Source organism: Brachycentrus maculatus, unplaced genomic scaffold (assembly GCF_059751285.1).
Source record: "Brachycentrus maculatus isolate JH-2025_06_01 unplaced genomic scaffold, ASM5975128v1 h1tg000026l, whole genome shotgun sequence".
NCBI lineage: Eukaryota > Metazoa > Arthropoda > Insecta > Trichoptera > Brachycentridae > Brachycentrus > Brachycentrus maculatus.
Window position 1 is genome coordinate 2,488,082 of NW_028280780.1, and position 10,142 is coordinate 2,498,223.

General features: G+C 29.6%; 1 pseudogene across 1 annotated transcript in view; it reads right to left on the reverse strand.

Moving 5' to 3' along the window:
- Window positions 1-5,477, reverse strand: part of LOC148313040 (uncharacterized) — a 39,876-nt pseudogene extending 34,399 nt beyond the window's left edge. Inside the window, exons 1-2 of the transcript XR_015838493.1 lie at window positions 5,430-5,477; window positions 5,160-5,262 (exon numbers count right to left, since the gene is read on the reverse strand). The product of XR_015838493.1 is annotated as an uncharacterized LOC148313040 (transcript). The remainder of the gene's footprint in view (window positions 1-5,159; window positions 5,263-5,429) is intronic.
- Between the last annotated feature and the right edge of the window lie 4,665 nt (window positions 5,478-10,142).

Consider the following 10,142-nt stretch of genomic DNA (forward strand, 5'->3'; position numbering starts at 1 on the left):
ATGGAAATCGTAGTACACATCTGAGTCTTAGGAAACCACGTCCGTGCTAACGTGCCGTCATGCGGCGACTGAGTGCAGGAAGCAGGTCACTTAATCTAACGAAAGCCGAGTAATTTAGTTATCTCGCTCTCTCGTTATGGTAGTACCATATTTATTAGAGTGAAGGAAATTACATGTCGCTAGCAGACAAAACAAACGTTCTGATTTATAAGTACATAAATCTCGCAGCACTGATTGTGCATTTTATCAAAAACAGTATTTTGAAACATTTAATGATTTTATAATAAAATTAAAACGGACAAACTTGTCTTAATATTATTTATACGATTGTTAAAAATATGGAGCAAGTAGCTCTTATTATATTATACTAAAGTTATCAAATTAAAATTTATGTATGGGGGATGTCAATCCCCCTATTAAATCTGGCTAGGTTAAACCTGCACATCTCGAAAGCTATTTTATTGGATTAATATGTATTTCTTTAATATTCTCTCTTCAAATTCCATTGACATTGGAAAAATGTATTTCGAAATCGTTTTCACTTTTCCATATTTATTTTCGTTACAGCGGTGTGTGACTGATTACTTTGCGCAATGACCATGTTAACAAACTTGTAAAAAACGACATATAAAGGTAATGTTACCGCAGTTATTATGGCCGGGTAACACAATATCAATGTTACTTTTGTCCAAAGCACCGATTGTTATTTGAAAAAATTATGACAAATGATTTTCTCATACTTGGATATTGTAAAACTTTAGATTAATGGTCATTGTTCTCCCACACTCGTATCGTTTGTTTCATATTAATATAAGAGTTTTATGGATACATCAAGCATAACCTTAGTTATTGAGAAACTTTTATTTTTTTATAAATATGTATTTATTTTATTTATTGTTTCGGCATTAACTTTGTGGTAAGACATGTTACAATAATTAAAGAAAACACTTCGTTTTTTACCACTTGAGTTTAATTATAGACTACATGTTTCAGAAGCTAAACTTCCATCATTCAGGTCTGTATAATAACTGATATTTTATTTATTGTTTCGGCATTAACTTTGTGGTAAGACATGTTACAATAATTAAAGAAAACACTTCGTTTTTTACCACTTGAGTTTAATTATAGACTACATGTTTCAGAAGCTAAACTTCCATCATTACAATAATTAAAGAAAACACTAGTTATTATACAGACCTGAATGATGGAAGTTTAGCTTCTGAAACATGTAGTCTATAATTAAACTCAAGTGGTAAAAAACGAAGTGTTTTCTTTAATTATTGTAATATGTATTTATATATTTACATCTGTTAACCCAGAAAATGTCCGCCTCCGTAGTGTAATGGTCAGCACGCTCAACTACGGTTCTGGAGGTCCCGGGTTCAATTCCCAAGGGGGGTCAAATAAATGTAAAATAAATAAACTGATTTTTTCAATATTTTCAATGATTTTTTTGTAATACTTATTCAATATTTAAAATAAATATTAAAAATCTATGCAAAAACAATTCAATCGAAAACATTGAAAATGCTGAGTGACAGTAGCTGTCAAGAAGCACGCTGTCCGCTAAAATCAATGTTTAATTTTGGATGTGTTTTTGATACATACAACAGACGGCGCTGCCATTGCGAGCTCAAATATATTAAAAAAAAGTGTATTTAAAAATAAAACAATATGTACGTTTCATAGGTAAAAATACCTCACACTGTTGAGTTTATAGAACTATTTATATTCAATAAAATAATTTATTTAAAGACTGTTGGCTCTCTTGATTTTCAGTGCTAATCAATACAGCTATTAAAATCAAATATATGATTAAATTTCTATCGATTTGTTTGTAACGTTGACTGTACCTTTAGATAATTCTATTGATAAATGTATAAACTCCGTATAAACTAGATTTGCAATATTGTATCCGCCGGCGATTATGGTAGGCAATCTCTAGTCGATTACATGATGAAGGCCATTTTGTAAGATATTATGTTCCTGTTTACCTAAGGCACGTTTATGCATTTGAGATTTAGATTATTTTGAGTAATAAATAATATAATAATAATAAAACCCTCATCCGCGCCCCAATGGTGCATAGGGCACTGCTTAATTTGAACACAGTGTTATCTTGATCGTTTACACACGAAGGAAGAAAGGTGATCAGCCTTCCGCTTCAGGCACCAGTCCAGGGTAATATTGAATAAATATGACAGTGAAAAAATCACTTATATTTATTTGACCCCCCCTGGGAATCGAACCCGGGACCTCCAGAACGGTAGCCGAGCGTGCTGACCATTACACTACGGAGGCGGCAGAGGCGGCAATAAAACCCACCAGTTAGGTAAATATAGTTTTTTTTAATACGTTTACTCATTTTGAGTAAACGTATTAAAAAAAAACTATATTTACCTAACTGGTGGGTTTTAGAACTTTTAAAATTTTTAGTGGTTCTAAATACTTCTTCACAAATCTGGATTATCTCTAATTACGATTTATATTTAATATTATTTTTTGACATCTCAACAAAGATCTTTCCCTCTTTCAATTATTCTCTATGGATTATTACTGAAACAAAATAATCCTTTAAGACTAAATTGAGATAGAGTATTTTATAATACAGGATTGAATAAATAAATAATAATACATATTCATAGTAAATTTTAATGAAATGTATTTATGTATTATCATTGTCAAATTTTGGAATGGACTATGAGCGATAGATTAATGCAGTATTTTTCGATATCTCAACAAAGATGAAGAAGAATACTAGAAGACTAGGCTTTTACGGGTCTTACGACCGTCATATGCTGGTTTAAGTGATTGCTTTACACACATGTAACATTCAACAATTCTATCTGTGATTGACAACCAACCACACTACTCAAATTCTTTTCTTTAAAATTTTTTATTTTATTTATTTTTTTATTTTTTTATTATTATTATTTTTTTTTTTTCATAATACATAGATACTAAAAATAAAAGCTTTGAGCTAGTACTGACACTGATGTATGTAAGCGAAACATGGAATAGTCAAAAAAGGATGAAAGCAGAGTTAACTTGTTCCCTCAGACGAATGTATGGAAAATGTTTGTATTATAGAATTAAAATTGAAGATTTAAGAAAGGAATCATAGTTGAAAATATTAAATTTCTTGATGTGTCTTGAAGGTATGGCCACGTGGAACGAACGTATAATGAGGTAATATACCTGTGACAAACAAGTTATTTATTTTTAAAACAGTTTTATTTAATGTTGATACCTTAGTGGTAGCACCATCTGTTAAACGTAACATCAACAAACTATATTAAAAAAAAAACATTGTTCATGGCGACAACGTGCTTCTTGACTGATTCTCTCATTTAGCATTTTCAATGTTATTTCAAATATTTGATCAAATTGTTTTATAGATTTTTATTATTTCCATTTCTTCACAAGCATTGTGATGAAAAACGTTTTTAAAAGTGTGTGCCATTTGTTTTCTTTATTTTTTATTTAACCAGACTGGGCCACAGCAACGCTTGGTACAGCAAGAAGTCCCTTATGCAATATTAGGTCAATAACAGTATAAAATTAATAAAATTACCAAATTAATAAAAAAAAATTACGTTTTCTTACGTTTTATAATTTGTCAATTTATTTTTCTGCAGCTCAAATTGAATATTAACGTTTGAATTTGTGACATTGTTCTGTTTTGAAGGTATTTTTTTAAGTGTACTGATAAAATACTAATTCCCTTTATGTATTAAACATGTGCATACACCTATAATCAAAATTGATTTACTTTAGTTTTATTAACATTCATGATAGTTGCCTGAATATTAAACTACAAGCACAAGGACAAATGACTAAATCGTATAGATTTACATATGTATAAAAAACTTGAATGAGTGCAAATTATTATTTTTCATCGAATTAATTATAATTGATTTTAATTTTGTGTAACACTTTTTTTTACACAATACATCCTTCTATCTAAGTTTATCAGAATAAATGTAAATATAAAAATAAAATGCTTATTTAAGACCACTTTTGAGATTATTAATACAACACGACTAGTATCGAGAACTTCAAATGATAACAAAAACATTAGTACAATCTTAATATTTTTTAGTGTGTCCAAGTACTTGTTCACAGATCCACTAAGGATAAAATAACTGGTCAAATTATAAGCTGTATAAAAAAATTAAATCATGTTTTCGGTATGTAAAATAATCCGGGGTTTAAATTTTACAAAGCTTTTTCAATCTGACGGTAGATAGCTCCAGTGAACTCACACATAAAGCGCCATTAGATTTATGATATATGGTATGTATGAGTTTAAAAACAATAAGTAGTTGTTGTCAATCATGGGTAGTATGGGGAATGTTACACGTGTGTAAAGTGTGCACAAAAACAGCCTATGTAAAGAGAAGCCCTGCAAATACCCAGGCTTCCATTTTCTTCTCCGTCTATGTTGAGATGTCAAAAATATAAATAAAATCAGTTCGAGTTTTTATTTTCACATGTTGATGAGAACATCTGTAGTTCTCGAAACTAGTCGTTACATTAATAAAGTTAAGGTGGTCTTTTACAAGTATTTTAATTTTATTTTCAAATGATCGTGTTATTCTACAATGTTATTACCAAATCAGTAAATAATATAAGAAATTAATTATCAACACTCTGCTAATCATTCATTGTTCACTTTGTGTAACACCGCTAAAAAATACTGCTCCATGACTACCGGTGTCAATATTATCATTCTATCGTCAGGTCAAATCTAGATAAGTCTGCATTTGACCTGATGATGGAATGATTACTCTGAAACCGGTAGTCATAAAGTAGTGTTTTTAGTAGTTTTACACAAAGTAAACTATAAATGATAAGATGAGTGAATGATATATTACCATACCACGAAGTTAACAATGCTTTTGACATACAAAATAAATTCACTATGACATCCATTATTTTATCGTTGTTCAGAAATTACAATAGTAAAAAAGTTAAAAAATAACTTATTAAAATTTTTATATTTTTGTGGTTCTTATATCTCATGGAGAAAATTTAGAAGATTTCAAGGGTTGTATCTTTTATGAATATCTTTATTCATCTTATATTATGGAATTTTCATGTGGTACTATATTATTCAATTATAACCTTACACATATCAACAACAAAAAAATACTTACCAAGTATAATACACGCCCCAAGTAAAAATTTCATTTTAATTCCGTATTAAAATCACAAGATGCACTTTTTTGAACACTACCCTTCGCCAAAGAATTATTCGAACTGCAACAGAAAAATAATGAATTAATAATTACTGCCGATGGCACTGATTTTAAAATGAACCATCACATTTTTAACCAACACAAAATATACCAATTTCTAACACTCTCAATTTTAAGCTCAAATATTATGAATTTTAAGGCATGCATGCATTTGTGAGGTATATTTACATTTTTATGTGTCGGCTATGTGCGGCCGGCAAATATCCAACCATTTATGAATAGTTCCGTAGTTGTGAAAAGCTTTTAAGGCTATATCACTCGTGTGCCCCCTCCAATTTTATACAAGAGAAAGGGGAGTAGGTGCTGTGTATTGTGAATAAACGCCTTAACTGGAACCTTTACCGACTTTAAAAATAATAATATAATGAATTTTTGTTTATTTTGTGAGCTTATATTTTAATACATTTACATAAATTTATATAATTTAATTTTTATTTGCTAAGAGTTAATTTTTTGTTTATGTTTGTGTGTATGTTTATATGTATGTTATTATATTATTTATTGATTCGGCATTTACTTTGTGGAATGACATGATTATTGTATTAAAATTAAACACTTGAATATACCAATTTAGTGAGTTTTATTTTTATTTACGACTAGTTTCGAAAACGACAGATGTTTTCATCTTCTGGTACAAATTAAAACTGAGAGAAAAATACAATTGAGAGTTTTAATTTGTACCAGAAGATGAAAACATCTGTCGTTTTCGAAACTAGTCGTAAATAAAAATAAAACTCATTAAAGTTGTAAATTCAAGTGTTTAATTTTAATAAAATATGTATGTAATTAAATGTAAACGTATAATGATAAAAGAAAACACTTGTTATTTACCACTTGAGTTTTATTATAGACTACATGTTTCAGAAGTTAAACTTCCATCATTCAGGTCTGTATAATAACATTTATACATTTATTATTTACAAATTTATTATTTATTATTTAACATTTATTTATTTATTTGTTACTATACAGACCTGAATGATGGAAGTTTAACTTCTGAAACATGTAGTCTATAATAAAACTCAAGTGGTAAAAAATAAGTGTTTTCTTTAATCATTGTAACATGTCTTACCACAAAGTTAATGCTGAAACAATAAATAAAATATGTAAACGTATAAACGATCCTCACTTAATGGCTACATTTTAGGTACTTACTTTTTAATTACTTTTGTTGACCACATTTTAATAGGATTTGATTAATGTAGATCGATCAATTTCATTAATATTTTCCTCTATCGGTTACTTATTGTTACCGTTTTTACCTCGTCTTATGTCTTTTTGTACTTTTATAACCAAAACGAGTAAAGGATTAAAAAATCATGATATGAAATGTTTATGTTAATAGACGTAAAAAATAGTTCCGCATGTATATCATTTTAATGATTAAAATTACTTGAAATTGTGAAGCCCCATGATTTTTCACTAAAACGCAATATAATTTATCCATTATTATGACTGTTTTATTTATTTATCCGCCTCCAAAGTATAGTTGTTAGCATGCATTAGTTACCACGCCGGAGGTCCCGGGTTCGATTCTTAGAGGGATAAAAATTTATATAATTTTAATTTAGCTCCCGTTTAAATCAATTTAATAAACTAATAGCCCTGCCTGAACTAAAGCATAGGATTCAGATTCTAGTTTTAATGCCATTTTATTGTTTTTAAAAAGTACTTATCTCACAAATTTGTTGACAGAAAAATAATTGCTTTAAAAGTTGCTTGATCCGAATGCAACTCGTTACGTTTTCAAACGATATAACGAAGTACCATTGTGCCCAGAGTGTTTTAAAATTTTCCTTTAAAAAATTTTGTTTTAAAACCTGTTTGTTTCTATTAGTTTTATTATTCGTTCATTAAATTAAAATACTATTTATATTCATTGCACTGTTTTGTCATATCGGAATAAAGAAATTCAAGTTCTATAATGATATTATTTAGTAGAAGGGCATTTTATGTAATACAATAACAACGATATAGTTTTTCCACATATATTATTTATCATTATATACATTTATGTGAGAAACACTAGTTTAATTACTATATTATTTTTTGACATCTCATCAAAGATGAAGAAGAATATGGGAGTCTGGGCATTTACGGGGCTGACGACCGTCATAGGCTGGTTTAAGTGATCACTTTACACACGTGTAACATTCACCAATTCTACCCATTATTGACAACCACACTACTTAAATTCTTGGAAGCTCTATATATATGAACCAATTTAGAAACCTTGTTCTTGAATCACTAGAACTTCACTAGAGACATCTATTGGTGAAAAAATAATATGAAAATAACTCCTGTAATTGGAGATAATCCAGATTTTGTTAACAAGTATTTGGACACACTCAAAATGTTGTAGTTTCAGTACTTTTTTATGACATGGAATTAAAAAAATGTTTTACGTGTACATGTAATTTATAATCATAAAAATGTTACAATCCTATATTTTACTCACTCAAATACAATTGAACCAAATATGAGGAGTTTCCGAAATTCCTAAAAAATGCCTTCAAAATACCGCTTTTCTGTGAAACCCTATAAAACCTGCATAAATTTTAAACTTACTTTGATAATTATTTTCAAAAATACAATTAAGGATTTTTTTACTTTACTAAGCCTTTTCTTAGCGTTTACGAGTGACTTAGATTTTTAAGGGTTAATATACATATATTAATTGCATATTACTTTGCTGGTATTTTCTGAATTTCATATACAAAGAAGACAAAGTACGAAGCGGATATTCTACATTGACCGCTACAGAACACGAAACTGTAGTGCGTGCTATAAACTGCAGATTGAAACTATGAATAATACTATCTTATGGAAAATCGATTTCATTTTACTAATGAACTAAATAATGTTTTTTTTTGTAACGGAAACGATTTAAATATATGGATTTTAAATTGAAATAATTCAATGTTTATTTAACACCTTCAGATGATAGACAGGAAAGCATAATAGCGACTTTGAATATCAATTCGGGAAAGTGGTTGTAAGGCGACCATCACTAATGTAAGCGATATAGTGTACTTCAAATTGTATGTGTATAAACTAAAATTTACTAAATACAATAATAATAAAACCACAATGGTACATAGGGCACTGTTTTATATAAACGCAGTGTTATCTTGATCGTTTACACATTAAGGAAAGGTGATCAGCCCTCCGCTTCAGGTACCAGTCCAGGGTAATATTAAATAAATATTACAGTGAAAAAATCACTTATATTATATGACCCCCCCTGGGAATTGAACCCGGGACACCCAGAACGGTAGCCGAGTGTGCTGACCATTTCACTATGGAGGCGGACACACAAATACACATTTTTAAAACTAAAATCATCTCGTTAAGCGAAAGGCAAATTTTGTGATAAGATTTTTTTTCTCTTTTCATAAACTCTAATTTTTTTACAGTCTTAACGGTTTTTTTCCTCGTATATATTTTTAAACTTCGTTTTCATTTTCATCGTCTGTCTCTTGTATGCCTATCATGTTTCAAATAAGTAGTCGCCACTGAAATTAAATATGTATTTTACAAAAAAAAATCATACATTTGTGTTTATATTCACTAACGACAAGCAAGGAGATTTTAAACAGTGTTGGAAAATTTAACCTTTTTCGAATTCAATTAAAAGCAGAAGATAAAAGATGATAGAATATATCTACAATAATATTATTTTTAAGTAAATATCTAATTTGTGGAAAAACACATTAAGATTTCAATATTACAAAATACCAAATTTTGAGTTTATTAATGTAAACACGACAACGACAAAATGAGTTCTTAAAACTTAACTTAACTTATCAACAGGTTTTTTACTAGTATTAAATCCATTCTTCTTCTCCGTCTTCTTCCTCATTGCTGAGGGTTGTGGCCCTTCCAGAAGCAATGACTCTTCTCCAGTTATCCCTTGACTGCGCTGCACGTAGCGCTACAACCACTTAGGTGCCTGCTGCTGCCTTAATTTGATCGGTCCATCGTGTGGGGATCTTCCTCTCCCTCTCTTTCCCTCCAGACTACCGATCACAACTAGTCATTCCAGGCTATCCTCGTTGCCATGCGCAACGTGTCCAAAGAACTGGAGAATCCGTCGGGTACAGGTATTGGCCAGAGTCAAGCCATCCAAGCGTAAATCCATACATTAAAAAAATAAACTGAAAGGAAAATAAAGTTTTTTTTTAATACAGTAAACTAGCTGATTTAAATTTGTATCGACCATCATCATTTAACAAACAATTAAAACATTACATATTTAAAGAAAGTTCGTAACATTATAATATTTCCAAAGCACAAGACGTGATATGTTTTTATTCAATAATTTATGAAATTGTGACATAACAACAAGAAAAATTCTTAACGAATCTCTTTCTCGAAATAAGACCACCTCTTTGGGAAATATATGACCTAATTTTAACACAGCATTACAATGGAATGAAAAAATTAATCTGCTCTGAAGTTTTACTTCACGAAAATTACTAGTTATCATATTCGATACTTTCGCAATAAATACCTCGCATTTTTCTCCAGATCCGCACCAATCAGTACTTATTGGAATACTTTGTATTAATTACACGACTCACATTTTGAGAAACAGGATAACGATCAGTTTATACCTTTCATACCGTTCCTATATTGGCGTTAACTGTGGCATAGAATAAAGACTACCTTATAACTGAAGTGGAATACTGTTCAAGGTCTTCGGATGCTAGATCCATTAAAATATTGAGTAAACTATGTACAATTACTTTTGTGTGATTCTAAACCATAGAATTATGACATGTAATAAATAAAGCACTATGAAAAACCCTACTAAATCTGATTTATAAGTACAAATGTAAACTTTTTTACAACATTTTGAGTGTGTCCAAATACAAATCT